The sequence below is a fragment of the Rhinopithecus roxellana genome, chromosome 13 (genome assembly GCF_007565055.1).
Source record: "Rhinopithecus roxellana isolate Shanxi Qingling chromosome 13, ASM756505v1, whole genome shotgun sequence".
Classification (NCBI taxonomy): domain Eukaryota; kingdom Metazoa; phylum Chordata; class Mammalia; order Primates; family Cercopithecidae; genus Rhinopithecus; species Rhinopithecus roxellana.
In genome coordinates this window covers 103,091,811-103,110,794 of record NC_044561.1, presented here as the reverse complement: position 1 = coordinate 103,110,794, position 18,984 = coordinate 103,091,811, and the positions used below count along the sequence as shown (strand labels likewise).

At 40.7% G+C, this 18,984-nt stretch overlaps 1 protein-coding gene across 3 annotated transcripts in view; it reads right to left on the bottom strand.

Annotated features, from left to right (window-relative positions):
* Positions 1-18,984, bottom strand: part of CSNK2A1 (casein kinase 2 alpha 1) — a 66,133-nt gene that overhangs the window by 40,494 nt on the left and 6,655 nt on the right. Inside the window, exon 2 of one of the 3 annotated variants that reach the window (XM_010361289.2) lies at positions 8,834-8,950. The exons of the other annotated variants lie outside the window; for them this stretch is intronic. The gene's annotated coding sequence lies outside the window, so the exon portion shown is untranslated. The remainder of the gene's footprint in view (positions 1-8,833; positions 8,951-18,984) is intronic. 3 annotated transcript variants of the gene reach the window in all.

Below are 18,984 nucleotides of genomic sequence, written 5' to 3'. Positions count from 1 at the left end.
TACTACAAATATCTATTTTTATTTTTTATTTATTTATTTATTATTTATTTATTTATTTTTTTTTTTTTGAGATAGAGTCTCGCTCTGTCACCCAGGCTGGAGTACAGTGGCCTGATCTCAGCTCACTGCAAGCTCCACCTCCCAGGTTCATGCCATTCTCCTGCCTCAGCCTCCGCTACAGGTACCTGCCACCATGCCCGGCTAATTTTTTGTATTTTTTTTTAAATTAGAGACGGGGTTTCACCGTGTTAGCCAGGATGGTCTCGATCTCCTGACTTCCCAAAGTGCTGGGATTATAGGCATGAGCCACCACGCCCAGCCAAATATCTATTTTTAAATACAATGTCCTAGCAGATCTCAAAAAAAAAAAAAAGGAAAAATATAGTGAAATCGTTTAATACACTTTTTTTTTTTTTTTTTTTTTGCAACAAAGTCTTGTTCTGCCGCCAAGGCTGGAGTGCAGTGGCATGATCTCAGTTCACTGCAACCTCTGCCTCCCAGGTTCAAGTGATTCTCCTGCTTCAGCCTCCAGAGTAGCTGGGACTGTAGGTGCACGCAACCATGCCCAGCTAATTTTTGTATTTTTAGTAGAGAGGGGGTTTTGCCATGTTGGCCAGGCTGGTCTTGAACTTCTGACCTCAAGTGACCCACCCACCTTGGCCTTCCAAAGTGCTGTGATTACAGGTGTGAGCCACCACGCCCAGCCAGTTTGATATACTTTTAATTGGTACTAGCAGAAAAGGAGAGAATGGGATAAAGGCAGTAACTGAAGATAGCTGAAAATATCCTAGAAGCAATTAGACACAATCAAATTCCAGAAGCAAACAATGTCCAAACAAGATCAATAAAAAGAAATCCAAAACCAAACATATCATCACAAAATAGCAGGAAAAAACAAAGATTAGTTGGGTGCAGTGGCACAGGCCTGTAGCCCCAGCTATTTGGAAGGCTGATGAAGAAGGACTGCTTGTGCCCAAGAGTTGGAGGCCAGCCTGGGCAAAACAGCAAGACCTTGTCTCAAACAAAAACAAAAAACTAAAGACAAAGATAAACCTAAAAAGCAAGTACAGAAAAAGGCAGATTATATTCAAAGAGCAACATCAGAACAGCTGATTTTTCAAAACCAACAATGAAGCCAAGATAGTTTAATACCTGCAGTGTGCTGAAAAAAATAGCTGCCAAATTAAAATTCTGTTATCAAGCAAATGTCTCTAAAGAAAGAAGAAAAATAATCCCATTTTGGAAGGTCTGAGTTGAAAGAGAAAATAAAGAGCAAAAAAGAGGAACATTTACAGACATCTCCAAACAAACATTGATTATACAAAAGAATAACAATACCTTTAGGAGCTTTAAAAAACAGAAGACATAACAATAAAAACAGTGTATTGAGGAGATTTCAAAGTATTCTTTCTAAAGTTCTTTTATTATATGAAAAAAAGATAAAATTATAATACCAGGCTTTGGTAAGTTATAGCTGCAAGTCACAACATGTATGATGACAACTAATTACAGAATAAAAATAACATGTATTTCCAAACCAGAAAGGGGGAAAAGTAAAATCATAAAAAGAATCCAAAAGAATGTTAAGAAGGGAGAAGAAAAAAAATCTAGAACATAAGAAACATAGGGAAAAAAAGTTAAATTGGAATATAATTATATCAAATATAAGTGGAATAAATTATCCAGGTAAAAGACAAAGACTATCATGTCAGACCAAATTAAAAAAGAAATCCAAATGAACCAGAATAATCCAAACAATTCTGAAAAATCATAAAGCTGGAAGAATTATGCTATCTGATTTTAAACTTATTACAAGGCTATAGTTGTCAAAACAGTGTACTGGCAAAAGGATAAAACATAGATCAAGGGAACAGAATAAAGAGTACAGAAATACACTCACACAAATAAGGCCAATTAATTTTTGACAAAGGTACAAAGGCAGTTCAATGGAGAAAGGAGAGATATATGTTTGCTTTTTTTCAAACACCAGGGTCTGCCTCTGGTGTCCAGGTTGGAGTGCAGGGGCGTGATCTCAGCTCACTGCAACTTTTGCTTACTGGGTGCAAGTGATTCTCCTGCCTCAGCCTCCCAAGTAGCTACGACCACAGGTGTGTGTCACCATGCCCTGCTAATTTTTGTATTTTTAGTAGAGACAGGGTTTTACCATATTGCCCAGGCTGGTCTCAATTTTCCTTTTTTTTTTTTTTTTGAGACGGAGTCTCGCTCTGTCACCCAGGCTAGAGTACAGTGGCGCGATCTCGGCTCACTGCAAGCTCCACCTCCCGGGTTCGCACCATTCTTCTGCCTCAGCCTCTCGAGTAGCTGGGACTACAGGCGTCCACTACCACGCCTGGTTAATTTTTTGTATTTTTGGTAGAGACGGGGTTTCACCGTGTTAGTCAAGACGGTCTCGATCTCCTGACCTCATGATCTGCCTGCCTGGGCCTCCCAAAGTGCTGAGATTACAGGCAGCAGCCACCAAGCCCGGCCTGGTCTCAAATTTCTGAGCTCAACTGACCCACCCACTTTGGCCTCCCAAAGTGCTGGGATTACAGGCATAATAATGTTTTCTATAAATTGTTTTGGAAGACTTGGAGATCAGTATGCAAAAAATCATAAACTTCAATCTAAATCTCACACTTTATATAAATGATAATCCATAATGAATCATAGATATTGGCCGGGCGCGGTGGCTCAAGCCTGTAATCCCAGCACTTTGGGAGGCCGAGACGGGCGGATCACGAGGTCAGGAGATCGAGACCATCCTGGCTAACATGGTGAAACCCCGTCTCTACTAAAAATAGAAAAAAAAACTAGCCGGGCGAGGTGGCGGGCGCCTGTAGTCCCAGCTACTCAGGAGGCTGAGGCAGGAGAATGGCGTGAACCCGGGAGGCGGAGCTTGCAGTGAGCCGAGATTGCGCCACTGCACTCCAGTCTGGGCGACAGAGCGAGACTCCGCCTCAAAAAAAAAAAAAAAGATATAAACGTAAAACTTGGGCCAGATGCGGTAGCTCATGACTGTATAATCCCAGCCTGGGTGACAAGGCAAGACTCTACCTCTGGGAAAACAAACAACATATAAATGTAAAATTATCAAATCTTCTTGCATCCAGGGGTTAGGCAGAATTTGAAGACATGACATTAAAGACATGGGCTGTAAAATTCATAAACTGAACTTCATCAACATTAAAATATTTCTGCTCTGTGAAAGTCACTATTTAGAAAATAAGCCAGACACAAGAAGAACGTACTTGCAAATCACAAATCTGAATAAAGAACTTGTATCTGTAACATATAAAAAACTCAACAAGAAAACAATTTAAAAATGGGCAAAAGACGTGAACATACACACTACAAAAGAAGATATACAGATAAGTATGTGAAAAGATACACACTTCCAGACAGCAGAGGAAATGAAATTAAATCATACCACTACCACTACAGATCTATTAAAATGGCTAAACTTGAAAAAAACAGAAAACAAAACTGACTATACCAAAAGCTGGTGTGGATGCAGAGTAACAGTAACTAATTCATTCCTGGTGGGAAAGCAAAATGGTTTTGGAAAACAGTTTGGCAGTTTCTTATAGAGTTAAACATGTACTTAACTATACAACCAGCATTCCCACTCCTAGGTATTTACTCAAGAGAAATGGAAACCTGTATCTACACAAAAACCTACACACAAACATTTAAGGCAGCTTTATTCATAACTGTAAAAAAATAGAAACAAACAAGGTGTCCAACAGTTACATGAATAAACAAATGGTTTGCCATGGGATGCTTAGCAATGAAAAGGAACAGATTACTGATTCGTGCAACAAAATGGGTGAATCGTTTTTCTTTTTTTAGTAGAGACAGGGTCTCGCTTTGTTGCCCAGGCTGGTCTCAAACGCCTGGCCTCAAGCAATCCTTTGGCTTCAGCCTCCCAAAGTGGCAGGATTACAGATGTGAGCTGCTACACCTGAACAACATGGTGAATCTTAAAGTGAAGAAGCCAGAAACAAAAGCCTCCATATTGTATACTTCCATTTATATCAGGAGTCCCCAGTCTCCGGGCCATGGGCCTGTACCAGTTTGTGGCCTGTTAGGAACCAGGCTGCACGGCAGGGGGTGAGCAGTGGGAGTCACTCGCATTACTGCCTGAGCTCTGCCTTCTGTTTGATCAGTAACATTAGATTCTCATAGGAGAACCCTACTGTGAATTGCGCATGTGAGGGATCTAGGTTTTGTGCTCCTTATGAGACTCTAACGCCTGATGATCTGTTATCATCAGGCACTAGATTCTTGAGGAGGTGGAGCTCAATTTTCCTCCTTTTAGAAAAGGAAATAAGCATGGAAAGAGAGCCTAAATTTCTCCCTTTCCATGCTTATTAATCACAAGGACATTCCTAAGTCCAACGGGCTTAGAAACAGAGAAATAGCAACTCTACAGTAGAAAAACCTGGCAGACTTTACTGAAGTATCACTAGTGCTATGCCCCTGATACAATGTGATGAGAAGGGCACTTCACCTCTGTGGTAGTCTTCTCAAAAATCCATAACCACAATTTAATCTTGAGAAAATATCAAACCTGTATTGAAGGATATTCTATAAAATACATCACCAGTCTTCTTCAAAAGTTTCCAAGTAATGAAAATTAAAGACAGACTAAGAAGCTTCACAGACTGGAGGATGCTAAGGAGACATGATGACTAAATTAATGTGGTATCCTGGACTGGCTCCTTGAACAGAAAAAGGATATAACTGGTAAAATCCAAATAAAGCTTGTAGTTGAGTTAATACTATTATACCGATGTTAATTTATCAATTATTTTATTATTTATATTTTATTATTCATTTTTTTTTTTAGAGATGGGGTCTCACTTTGTCACCCAGGCAGGAGTCCAATGGTGTGATCCTAGCTCTCCCAGTTCACAGCAGCCTCGAACTCACGGGCTCAAGCGATCCTCCTGCCTCAGCCTCCTAAGTAGCTAGCACTACAGGCACAGGTCATCTTGCCCACCTAACTTTAATTTTTTGTAGAGATGGGGTCTTGCCATGTTGCCCAGGTTGTTCTCAAACTCCTGGCCTCAAGCAATCCTCCCCACGACGGCCTCCAGAGTTACTGGGATAACAGGTGTGAGCCACCACGCCTGACCCAATTTCTTAGTGTTGATGACATATCACCGCTATGGCAAGATGTGAACATTAGGAGATACTGAGGGAAGCATATATGGAGATTCTATCTGTAACTTTGGTAAATCTAAAATTTTCAACGTTACAAGTTAAATACTGCCAATATTTAACTTGAAATGCTAAAGAGGATGAGATGCTAGAGAATATGAGGAAAAACTGAAACTCATACATTGCTAGTGTGAATGCAAAATGGTACTGTATAGTCATTCTAGAAAACAGTTTGGCAACTTCTTTACAAAGAAGTTAAATGTATATTTTTCATATGACCCAGCAATCCAACTCAAAGTTATCTACCCTAGAAAAATGAAAACTTATGTCCACAAAAGCCTATAATGTTATGTCCACAGCAGCTCTATTCATAATCACCAAAGAATGAAAACCAAAATGTCCTTCAAGGAGTGAATGGATAAAAATAACTATAATCTATCCAGAAACGGAATACTACTAATAAAAAGGAACTAACCATTTACACACACAATAAATTTGATGAATCTCAGAGGCAGTATGCTGAATGAAATAAGCCAGCCTCAAAATATTACATAATGTTTGATTTCATTTATATGAACATTCATGAAAAGATAAAACTGTAGTGAGGCTGGGCACGGTGGCTCACACCTGTAATCCCAGCACTTTGGGAGGCTGAAGCGGACAGATCACTAGGTCAGGAGATCAAGACCATCCTAGTTAACATGGTGAAATCCAGTCTCTACTAAAAATACAAAAAATTAGCCGGGCATGGTGGCAGGCGCCTGTAGTCCCAGCTACTCGGGAGGCTGAGGCAGGAGAATGGCATGAACACGGGAGGTGGAGCTTGCAGTGAGCCGACGCGCCAATGCACTCCAGCCTGGGTGACAGAGCGAGACTCTGTCTCAAAAAAAAAAAAAAAAAAAAAACTGTACTAACTCCGAACAGAAACAGTGGTTGCTAGAGATTAGGGGTGGGAGGCTGGGTATGTTACCAAGGGTAACATGCAGAAGGTGATATAACTGTTCTATGTCCCAGTTGTGATGGTAGTTACTTGAATCTATTTATATATTAAAATTCATAAAACAGTATACACAAAAAGGAGTCAATTTTACTGTATATTAATTTGAAAAAGAAAATTTAAAAAAAGGAAAAAAATTCTATCATACGCTATCTAAAAGAGATATACCTAGGCTGGGCACGGCTGCTCACGCCTGTAATCCCAGCACTTTGGGAGGCCAAGGTGGGCAGATCACCTGAGGTCAGGAGCTCAAGACCACCCTGGCCAAAACAGTGAAACCCATCTCTACTAAAAATATAAAAATGAGCTGAGTGTGGTGGTGGATGCCTGTAGTCCCAGCTACTCTTAGAGGCTGAGGCAAGGGAATCGCTTGAACCAGGGAGGTGAAGGTTGTAGCGAGATAGCACAAAGCCTGGGAGATAGAGTGAGACTCCTTCTCGTAAAAAAAAAAAAAAAAATTAATAAACAAATAAGTAAAAGAGATACATCTAGGTCAGGTGTGGTAGCTCACATCTGTAATCCCAGCACTTTGGGAGGCCAAGGTGGGTGGATCACTTGAGGTCAGGAGTTTGAGATCAGCCTGGTCAACATAGCGAAACCTCATCTCTACTTAAAAACAACAACAACAACAACAAAACACAAAACTTAGCTGGGTGTGGTGGCAGGTGCCTATAATCCCAGTTACTCAGGAGGCTGAGGCTGGAGAACTACTTGAACCCAGGAGGTGGAGGTTGCAGTGAGCACTTCAGTGTGGGTGACAGAGACCCCGTCACAAAATAAATAAATAAATAAATAAATAAGTGATACATTTAAAACATGGGATATATACACACGATGTATACATACATTGAAACATCACAATACATCACAATATATCCCATAAATATGTACGATTATATATCAATTAGAAATTAAGAGCTGGGCAGAGCTCAGGGATCCCTGCACTTTGGGAGACTGAAGAGGAAAGATGGCTTGAGGCTGAGTTCGTGACCCGCCTGGGCAACACAGCAAGACTACCATCTCTACAGAAAAATTTAAAAGCTAGTTAAGTATGGTGCACGCACCTGTGATCCTAGCTACTCAGAAGGCTGAAGAAGGAGATCATGTGAACCCAAGAGTTCAAGGCTTCAGTGAGTTATGATCACAGCGCTGCACTCCAACCTGGCTGACAGAGACCCTGCCTCAAAATCAATCAATCAATAAATTTTAAATAATTTTAAATAAAATAAAACATAGGCTACAGATAGTTTGTTCATAAAAATCCAATACTTCAAAACATGTGGGATACAATTAAAGCAGGACTTAGAAATGTATAAACTTAGGCCAGGCGCAGTTGCTCATGTCTGTAATCCCAGCACTTTGGGAGGCTGAGGTGAGTGGATCACTTGAACCTAGGAGTTCGAGACGAGCCTGGGCAACATGGCAAGACCTTGCCTCTACAAAAATAAAAATTAAAAAAATCAGCTGGGCGCAGTGGCTCACACCTGTAATCCCAGCACTTTGGGAGGCCGAGGCAGGTGGATCACAAGGTCAGGAGATCGAGACCATCCTGGCTAATAGGGTGAAACCCTGTCTCTATTAAAAATACAAAAATTAGCTGGGCATGGTGGCAGGCGCCTGTAGTCCCAGCTACTCAGGAGGCTGAGTCAGGAGAATGGCGTAAACCTGGGAGGTGGAGCTTGCAGTGAGCTGAGATGGCACCACTGCACTCCAGTCTGGCGACAGAGTGAGACTCTATCTCAAAAAAAGAAAGAAAGACAGAGAGAAAGAGAGAGAGAGAAAGAGGGAGGGAGGGAGAATTAGGGTAAATGTCCAATATCAAGAATGGAAATGAGGCAGTGAGGGATGAATCAGGGTAAACGTCCAGTATAATGAATGGAAATGATACATCACTACAGACCCTGCAGATGGTAAAAAGATAAGACAATATCATGAACAACTTTTGCCCATAAACTTGAAATTCCCAGAAGAAAAATAATTTATCAAAACGGATACAAGATGCCAGTCTGATTCTCAGGAAGAAAAAACAAAAACTGACACAAAAAAATGAAAAACATAAATGGTCCCATAACCAATAAATTCAATCAGTATTGTTTCAACCTGTTCTATCCTAATGTCTTTGTACTGCACAGCTTAACATTTTTTCAAAACATTTGTTTAAACTGACTGAACTTGCTTCCCACTCCTCTCCAGTTCTCTCTGCTTTTATACATTGATTATGCCTTCCAATACTGCTTGCTAAGAGAAATCCTACTCGCCCTTCAAGAATCAGCAAACTTTACATCTGCTATGAAGCATTCCCATCTCTCTCCAAAATGAGCCAAGTACCTCTTCTACAGGGACAAAGCAACTCCATATACTCTCTGACATTGTCACACTGAATGTATTTTGTTTACATACACCTCTCTCCTCAGATTATGAATTCAAGTACTTGGACTTTTATTTCTCTTGGTGTATGCCCCGTGTTTCACCCCATTGCCCAGGCCAGTCTCAAACTCCTGAACTCAAGTGATCCAACCGCTTCAGCCTCCCAAAGTACTAGGGTTACAGGCATGAGCCACTGTGCCCGGCCTGTGGTTGATTTTTAAAATGCTCCTCAGTCTTACCTATAAATGTTATTGCATCCATCCTTTTTAAACCAGGGTAAAAAGGTTTCCTACTATCACTTACCAAAGAGATGTGAAACTAGTCAGTATGGGTGAATGATGTTTCTTGGAGCTTTTATGAGGTTCCAGGCTGCATGATTTACCATGTGATGAGCACACTGCTTGACAAGCCTTGACAGAGCTACAAAAACAGTTCAGCACTCCGTTACTGAATGGATCTTGGATTTAAAAGACATAATGAGGTTGCAGAAGAATAAGTACACTAGAACCACTACCACCTACATCTGATGTTGGATATGTGATTTAACCTACCTGATTAAAGTGAGAAAACTGCAGAATATAAGGATTATCACCCTTCTCCCACTCCCTTCTTCACTGCCATGAAGGTAGGTTACAAAGGAGACAACCATCGTCTCTGTAGGTGATCAATAACCAACAATTAATAAGGTAGGTTGTCCTAAAAGTGACAAAAATAGAATAGGCTGGAAGCAAGGGCAGTAAAACTGGTTGCCTTTCAATTCTGAAGATATTATGTGAATGCCTATGTCAGTCACCGATTCTTGGGATTTATCTTTTTTGTGTGTGTGACAGGGTCTTGCTCTGTTACCCAGGCTGGAATGCAGTGGTACAATCATAGCTCACTGCAGCCTTGACCTCCCAGGCTCAAGCAATCCTCCTCCCTCAGCTTCTTTAGTAGCTGGGACCATAGGCATATACTACTGTCCCCTGCTAATTAATTATTTTTCTTTCTCTTTTTCTTTTTTGCTGAGATGAGGTTTTGTTATGCTACCCAGGCTGGTCTGGAAGTCCTAAGCTCAAGCAATCCTCCTACCTTGGCCTCCCAAGATGCTGGGATTATAGGCATGAGACACCATGCCCAGCCAGATTTATTACTGTTAAACCAGCAAGTCCATGACCTAAGTAAGTAATGTCTTTCTCATTTTACAGAAGGCAAAACTGCATAACCTTCCCAGTGTCAGAGACAGTGATTGCAAAACATTTGTCTAGATTCACAGCCTATTATTCTGTTCTACAGCAAGGGACTGTAAACTGGGACCACAAACACAGCCAACCCCCATACCCATGGTTTCAGTTACCCGCAGTCAACTGCAGTCTGAAAATATTAAATGGAAAATTCCAGAAATAAACAATTTGTAAGTTTTATTTTTGTTTGTTTTTAGAGATGGGGCTTCACTCAGTCACCCAGGCTGGAGCGCAGTGGTGCAACCGTGGCTCACTGTAGCAGCCTCTACCTCCCATCTCTGCCTCCCTTGTAGTTGGGACCACGGGCATACACCACCACTCCCGGTTTTTTTTTTTTTGTAAAGAAGGTTTCTCACTATGTTGTCCGGGCTGGTCTTGAACTCCTGGGCTCAAGCAATCCTCCCAAAGTGCTGGGATTACAGGCATAAGCCATTGCACCCAGCCATGTTTTAAATTGTACATGGTTCTGAGTAATGTGATGAAATCTTGCACCATCTAGTACCATCCCGCCCTGGATGTGAATCATCCCTTTGTCCAGCTGTATATGCCACCTGCTCATTAGTCACTTGGTAGCCTTCTTGGTTACTTGAATGTTGCAGTATTGCAGTGCTTATCTTCAAGTTACCCTTATTTTACTTAAGAAATTCCCCAAAGTGCAAGAGTAGCGATGCTGAGAATCTGGAAATGCCAATGTGAAGCTGTAAAGTGCTTCCTTTAAGTAAAAAGGTGAAAGTTCTTGACAATATAGAAAAAAAATTGTATGCGGAAATTGCTAAGATCTATAGTAAGAACAAATCTTCCATCAGTGATAACATGAAGAGGGAAAAATAAATTCACATTTGTTTTGCTGTCGTACCTCAAACTGCAAAAGTTATAACTGCAGTATGTGATAAATGCTTAGTCAAGAAGGAAAAGGCATTAAATTTGTGGGTCGAAGACATGAACAGAAAACTGTGTTCCAACTTGATGATAATCAGGTTTGGTATTATCTGTGGTTTCAGGAATCCACTGGGGATCTTGGAATATATTTCCCACAGATGGCTGGGAACAGGACTACTCTGTGTGTATATCTCCTATCTGGCTCAGATATTACGTTTTAAAAATTGAGATAAAATCCATGTAACATAAAACTCATCATTTTAGGGTACAATTAGTACCCTAAAATGGTGTGTTTTAGTATATTCACAATGTTGTGGAACCATCACTACTAACTGATTCCAGAACATGTCATCGCCCCAAAAAGAAACCCAGCACCTCAGAGGAGTAACTTCTGACAGCCTCTTCCTACAATCCTCTGGCAACCAAAAATCTGCTTTCTGTCTCCATGTATTTGCCTATTATAGACATTTCACATAAATGGAATCATGCAATATGTGGCCTCTTTCACTTAGCAAAATGTCTACAAGGTTATCCACATTGTTGCAACTATCAGTAGTTAATTTCCTTTTGTGGCTGAATTCACTGTATAAATATAGCACATTTTGGTTATCCATTCATTGATTGATGGATATTTGGACTGTCTCCACTTTTTGGCTACTATGAACAATGTTGCTAGGTGCATTTGTGTACAAGTTTTTCACTTTTTTTTTCCTTTTTTTTTTTGTTAGAGTCAGGACCTCGCTCTGTCACCCAGGCTGGAGTGCAAGTGGCATGATCATAGCTCATTTCACTGCAGCCTCACACTCCTGAGCTTAAGTGATCCTCCTACCTGAGCCTTCCAAGTAGCTGGGACTATGGGTGTGTGCCACCACGCCCAGCTAATTTTCTGCATTTTTAGTAGAGACGGGGTTTTGCCATGTTGCCCAGGCTGGTCTTGAACTCCTGGATTCAAGTGATTATCCCATCTCAGCCTTCCAAAGTGTTGGGACTACAGCATAAGCCACAGTGCCTGGCCTTCACACTGTTTTTACAAAGTGAATCAGGGGCCAGGCGTAGTGGCTCACACCTGTAATCCCACCAGTTTGGGAGGCCGAGGCAGGCGGATCACCTGAGGTCAGGAGTTCGTGACAGCCTTGGCCAACATGGTGAAACCCCATCTCTACTAAAAATACAAAATTAGCCAGGCGTGGTGGTGGTGGTGGGCACCTGTAATCCCAGCTACTTGGGAGCCTGAGACAGGAGAATCACTTGAATCTGGGAGGTGGAAGTTACAGTGAGCTGAGACTGCGCCATTGCACTTCAGTCTGGGGGACAAGAGCGAAATTCCATCTCAAAAAAAAAAGCATTAAGTTGAATTATGTATTAACATTGTTCATAATCAATATTTTTCAAAGTAACAGTTACCAACACTAAAAAAAAAATTAACTTTCTATTTCTTAAAAGAAATAAAGGAGGAGGGAGGGCAGGTAGGTCTCTCTGTCTGGTAACAACGGTTCTTCCTTCCTGCACTGATAAAAACCACCAGGGTATGCTAAGCTGTGACTGTCTCACAACTGGCACCCAATGGAGATACCACACGTAAACCTGGACAACTCTTCCTTTACCTTATTGGCTCGACTCCTGAAGGCATTTGAGCTATCAATCCCCGGTCTATACTAAATACATAAATTTATAAACAAATAATAAGACAGGGGAAACTCTTATTTAGACTACAAAAATTATGGAACTGAAAATGCAGTTCAACAATGACATCAGTGGCCATGAACTATCTGGTAAATGTATATAGAGTAGCATGTACACGTACTTTCTTTTGAAGAAAAAAATTATTACAGGCTCAGGAAATCTGTAAACTTCAGCAAAATTAACAATTCCTGAGTGAGACAAACAGAAACTCATGTAAGAAGGCTAACTTGGTGATTTACATAAATACTAAAAAATTAAACTGCTCAAACTAAGTATATGCCACTCTTTCCTGAAGGAAGACAAGAAGACAATGTATTCTAGGCTTCAGAGTATGAGACCCAAGCTTGATGAATGATTAACAAAATGTCAGCCTCAGAAAAAATACAGTGGCATTCAGAGTTAGTCAGGTAGAGATAACAGTTTTACAAAAGGGAACTTTACTTCTGCCTCACATTATTGCTTACAAAATAAGAACTGAATTTCTTCACTACTGTCCAACCTTAAATCATTTACAGTCTTGTATTTTAAAGCATACCCTTTGAATCACATGTCCAAAGAGAATTACTTGGGGGTCAGAGAGGTACCTTAAAATGGCTTTAAAAACTTAGAAATCCAAGATTATTTTAAGATTGCTTACCCCCTTGAATCTTAAAACTGTTAAGATATCCAATTACTGAGCTTTCTAAATTAGTGCTCCCAGTTTTTAACTTTACCTTTTTTTTTTTTTTTTTTTGAGACGGAGTCTCGCTCTGTCACCAGGCCTGGAGTGCAGTGGCACTACCTCGACTCACTGCAACCTCCACTTCCCGGGTTCAAGCGATTCCCCTGCCTCAGTCTGCTGAGTAGCTGGACTACAGGCAAGCACCACCACGCCCGGCTAATTTTTCTTTTTTTTTTTGTATTTTAGTAGAGACAGGGTTTCACCATGTTGGCCAGGATGGTCTCGAACTCCTAACCCTGTGATCCACCCCCTCAGCCTCAAAAAGTACTGGGATTACAGGTGTGAGCCACCACGCCTGGCCCAGTCTCTTTAAAAGTCAAGACAGAAATAAATTAATATTTGTATGGCACAATGGGGTAAATGATCAAGACTGCTCTGGATCTGAGGTCACTGGTTTGGATGCTGTATCCAAGCCATATTCTGCATGAATGGCCAGAGGTGTGAGGGGACCAGTATCTCAACACATCTGTAACACACCCTGACACAATACACTGGTTGAGAAATTCTAGTTTAAATAACTTGTGGAGATCACAACCTGAAGAGTCAAAATCCATGCAGCAGGTTGAGAAAACTATTTCACAATTCCCCTTATTTCAAGAGATACGCAATCATCTTTTGCAGCTTTCAATTACAATCCAGATGTACTAACAGGCAACCATTTCATCTGGAAGATCATCTATTTGGAGGTCACTGACACACAAAAACAAAAACAACGAAGACAAACCAAGCCTCCTTACCTTAGCTCAGAAGGATAAGCCAAAAGAAAACATGTTAATGGTAAAAATGTATGATTAAATGAAGTTACTGTTTTTTTCCTCCACTTCATATTGATTTATCTTTTCCCATGTCAATTTAAGGTGGTAACCATGGCCAACAACATTCTCACTCACCTATCACACTAATGCCAAATAAGTAGTAGTGTTTTTATTTTTTCAAGTGGGGAAATATATATAGCTCAAAAAAACAAAAAAAAAATCTAGCAACTAACTCCTTGGCAGTTTCCTTGACTCTCTGACCTTCAAGTCCCAAGGTTCTAAGTACATAATGAATAAGAAAACTACCTGTTCAAACCCAACAGAATGTTTTTTTCTGGTTTGATTAAGGCTCTGAATTTGGAACACAAATATTCTCAGTAATACTTGGTAATTCATTAAGTTACTCCTTGTGTAAACTTGCAGGATATTTAACTTTAGGAGATTATAAATCCTAACATGCCCCTGGGGGCCTTCTGCTTTTATTCCTACTTACAAAACATACAACATTTTTGTTTTTAAAAACAACGCACACAGGCCAGGTGCAGTGGCTCACGCCTATAATCCCAGCACTTTGGGAGGCCAAGGCGGGTGGATCACCTGAGGTCAGGAGTTCAAGACCAGTCTGGCCAATATGGCACAACCCCATCTCTACTAAAACTACAAAAATTAGCCAGGTGTGGTGGCGCACACCTGTAGTCCCAGCTACTTGGGAGGCTGAAGCAGGAGCATCACTTGAACCCAGGCACTCCAGCCTGCGTGACAGAGCGAGACTCTGTCTCAAAATAAATACATACATACATACAAAAAAATTAAAGCCATACATGTAAGTATCACTTCCATAAAACAAACCAGGAAGTACAGTAAAACATAAAATATTAGCATTTGGGCCTTTTGTGTGAATTACATTTCTCCACCTTCAACCCAGAAAAGGGATCTGAGTGTCAATGTGACATAAGTGACATAGCAACAGTGTAAGATCTTCCAATGAAGGGAGGTATTAGAAGAAAATCCAAGCAGTTTGATTTGGATTAACAGTTCTACCCCAAACACCTAAGACAAATTTGAACTCGAGCACTGTCTCCTATAATATGGAATATAACAAATGGACAGAAGTCATCATCTATATACCTTTTTACCATGCCACACAAGCAAAATAGTCACAATGTGAAACTTTACTCTACTGGCTATAACCCTCTGGAACCAAAAGATGGAAAACTTCATTTGGGATATACAGTAATCTAAAGAAAAATTCAGCATTTATGAATTTAATAACTGCTGCTACCATTTGAATACCTCTTATAAACCAAACACAGTATCAGATGCATATTCTGATTTTAGAAATAAACAAACTCAGAGGTTAAATAATCTGCCAAAAACAACAGGATTACTAAGTGGTGGAAGCCAGATCTGTTTAGAATTCAAAGCCCAAATAGGTTCTTTTCACTAAATTTAATACTATTTCCTTAATTCTCCAAACTGATTTATTACAGCCTATCCAAAATACTATAATAAAATGAACTGCTTTAAATTTGGAGGCAAGGCGGGGGTGGGACACTGAGTTTCAATAGTCAGGGTTCTTCATTATTTTCTTACCTGACTAGGCTGGCCACCAGGCCACAAATTGTATAAAAATCAGATTTTAAATGATGGAAAAGCTTTTCTGTGTGGCTGCTGAAGGGAGAAAGGAAGACATCTGAGACATGCCCCACCATGCTGGCTGGGGGCTGGTGACATCTGTGGGCCTCAGCGTTGGGCTCCAGATGCAACAAAGCCTAAAGTTTTGAATATGTATGAAGGTCAATGTGATGTTTTCCAAAAACAGTCATAAAAGATAGCGGTGAAAAACCAACTAGGATAACAACTGTATGTAACAAGAGCATATAGGTAGCTGCAGATGAATGCTCAGGTCCTTAGCTGTGGTGTTTAAAAATTATTCAGACCAGGCCGGGTGCAGAGGCTCATGCCTGGAATCCCAGCACTCTGGGAGGCGGAAATGGGTGGATTGCCTGAGCTCAGGTGTTTGAGACCAGCCTTGGCAACATGGTGAAACCCCATCTCTATTAAAATACAAAAAAAAAAAAAAATTAGCCAGGCATGGCGGTGTGTGCCTGTAGTCCCAGCTACTTGGAAGGCTGAGGCAGGAAAACTGCTTGAACCCGGGAGGTGGAGGTTGCAGTGATCTAAGGTTGTGCCACTGCACTCCAGCCTGGCAACAGAGTGAGACGCTGTCTCCCAAAAAAATAAAAATAAAAAAAAATAAAAAATAAAAATAAAAAATAAAAACAATTCTTCAGACCAGTGCGGTGGCTCATGACTGTAATCTCTGTAATCTCAGCACTTCGGGAGGCTGAGGCAAGAGGACTGCTTGAGCCCAGGAGTTTGAGACCAGCCTGGGCAACATGGTGAGATGCTGTCTCTACAAAAAAATTTAAAAACTACCCACAAAGAAAACCCTAGGTCAAGATAGCTTCACTGGAAGGAAAAATGAACTGGTCAGGAAGACAGATAAATAGAAGCAAATAATGAAAACATTTTATTTACCACTGACAACCTTCTCACAATAAATTATATAGCAAAATACATGTTTGAATACTTTTAATTGCTAGGCAATAGTCTATTTTCATTTTTTTTTTTTTTTTTTTGAGACAGAGTTTCGCTCTTGTTGTCCAGGCTGGAGTGCAATGGCGCAATTTTGGCTCACTGCAATCTCCGCCTCCCAGGTTCAAGTGATTCTCCTGCCCTGGCCTCCGTAGTAGCCGGGGTTACAGGCATGCGCCACCACGCCTGGCTAATTTTGTATTTTTAGTAGAGATGGGGTTTCTCCATGTTGGTCAGGCTGGTCTCGAACTCCCGACCTCAGACCAGTCTGCCTGCCTCGGCCTCCCAAAGTGCTGGGATTACAGGTATGAGCCACTGCACCTGGCCTATTTTCATTTTTTTACAAAAGGTAGACAACTCCAAAGCAGATGGCCATTTGTAGCCATTCTATATAATCATGAATACACAAAACACTGGCCAGTGGCTCACGCCTGTAACGCCAGCACTCTGGGAGGCTGAGGTGGGTAGATCACCTGAGGTCAGGATTTCGAGACCAGCGTGGCCAACATGGCGAAACCCCACCTCTACTAAAAATACAAAAATTAGCCGGTTAGGTTGGCAAGCGCCTGTAATCCCAGTTACTTGGGAGGCTGACAGAGGAGAACCACTTGAACTCAGGAGGCACAGATTGTGCTACTGCACTCCAGCTTGGGCAACGGAGCAAGACTCCATCTCAAAAAAAAAAAAAAAAAGTTTTAAAGTGCCAATAAATACAAGTTCCTGGTCTGCCTACAGTTTATCACTTAATAATACAAAGTAAACAAGAAAGCCAAGTTAGTGGATTACCTGAGAGAACAAGATACAGAGAAGATGTTAATGGAGGGAGGTGGCCTTCTCCAAACACATCCCTAACACACACTATTCAAGTAATTCCCAAACTGTGATAAAAGAACCACTGGGAATAAGACCTCTGATCTATATTCACAGGTCTATAGGTGAGCAAAGGTAGACCTTTTCCTGTGTCTGAGATGGGAAGATTACCTTCTCTATCTAGAAGCAAAAGAACCCTAGACTCACCAAGACTAGCTAATAGACACTGTACACGAGTAATTGAGGTAATCTACACTGGGCTACACGGGGTTACAGGCATGCGCCACCACGCCTGGCTAATTTTGTATTTTTAGTAGAGATGGGGTTTCTCCATGTTGGTCAGGCTGGTCTCGAACTCCCGACCTCAGACCAGTCTGCCTGCCTCGGCCTCCCAAAGTGCTGGGATTACAGGTATGATTACAGGTAACTCACTGGGCGTGAGTTACATACTGATCCACCCCTAGGCAGCAATTCATACCTCACCCACCCAACAGGCTACATTAGAAACAGGAAGTACAGGTCAAAAGTCTCATTAAAAAAATAAGAACTCTTGGCAGCTGAAAATGAAAATAAAAGAATGAAGAATGACAGCACTGGCAATAAACACATTGTTTTCTCTGAAAGGGAAGGGAAAGAACTAATGTTGGGCATCTATATGCCAGACATTTTATAAATTTTCTCCTTTAATCCTCAGTAATCTTGAGATGATAATACTAGCTAGTACTCTAGTTATTAATCCTCACAAAAATCCTGAGGTAGGTACTACTAATTCCCATGTTACAGATGAAGAAACTGAAGGTTACTAAGTTGCTCAGGGTAGTTGTTATCCCAACTGTAGAGACAAGAACTCTCAGACTTCAAGAAGTTAAGTAAACTTCCCCAAACTCAAAGTGGGAGTTCTTTCCCACTATCCGGCTGCCTTCCCCTCCCTACTAGCAATCTCAATTAATTCTCTATTCTACCCCCTTCTCATTTCTGTAGCTGTTTCAGAAACTATACTAAGATACAAAGCAAAGAGGAGTTATCATAAGAAAACACCTCCAAAAGACACTAAGTTGTGCTATGATATGCCTATTACTAGAAAATGTCACTCAATTTTAAGCTTGGAGGGCAGTGACAGTTTGGAGATCTTCAGCACAATACCTGCCAGAAATGTAGCAGGCACTCAGGATCTGCTGAATGAACAACATCTTTTGAGTGGTTATGAATTCAATAACCCAAAATGACTATCTTGTACTTCTGGATATGACATGATACCATTTTTTGGAAAATAATTTATCCATTCATTTTAAACAGGGTAGCTTTCTTAAAATTTATAGAACATTGATGAGATAGCTAAACTGAGAAATGCCCATTAAAGCATTAGTCATAACTTCAGGAAAATTCCAAGTGTTCACTTTTCCAAGCAAATTAAAATGTTTCAGCTAATAAAAACCTGTCAGAAAAACCCACAAGACAAGAAAGTATAAAAAGAAAAGAGGAGCCAATATAAGAGCATTTAAGATGTCACACATAAAAAATTATAAAACATTAACCTAACTTGTACCTTGGTATTTAACCCTAAAACTGTCACCTCAGATAACACAATATTTTCCATGCAAGAAAACATTATCACCATGAATGTAAAGAAGCTTGCCCACCATAGCAACTGTTGCTAAGAAGGATTTTTTAATGTCTAAGACTGAAAGACAGAATTTGTAGAAACCAGTTAAAATGCCACTCCTAGCAGTATCTTGTGATACTGTGCTTTCACCTTAAACTTTTTAAGCCTCAATCTTTGACTTC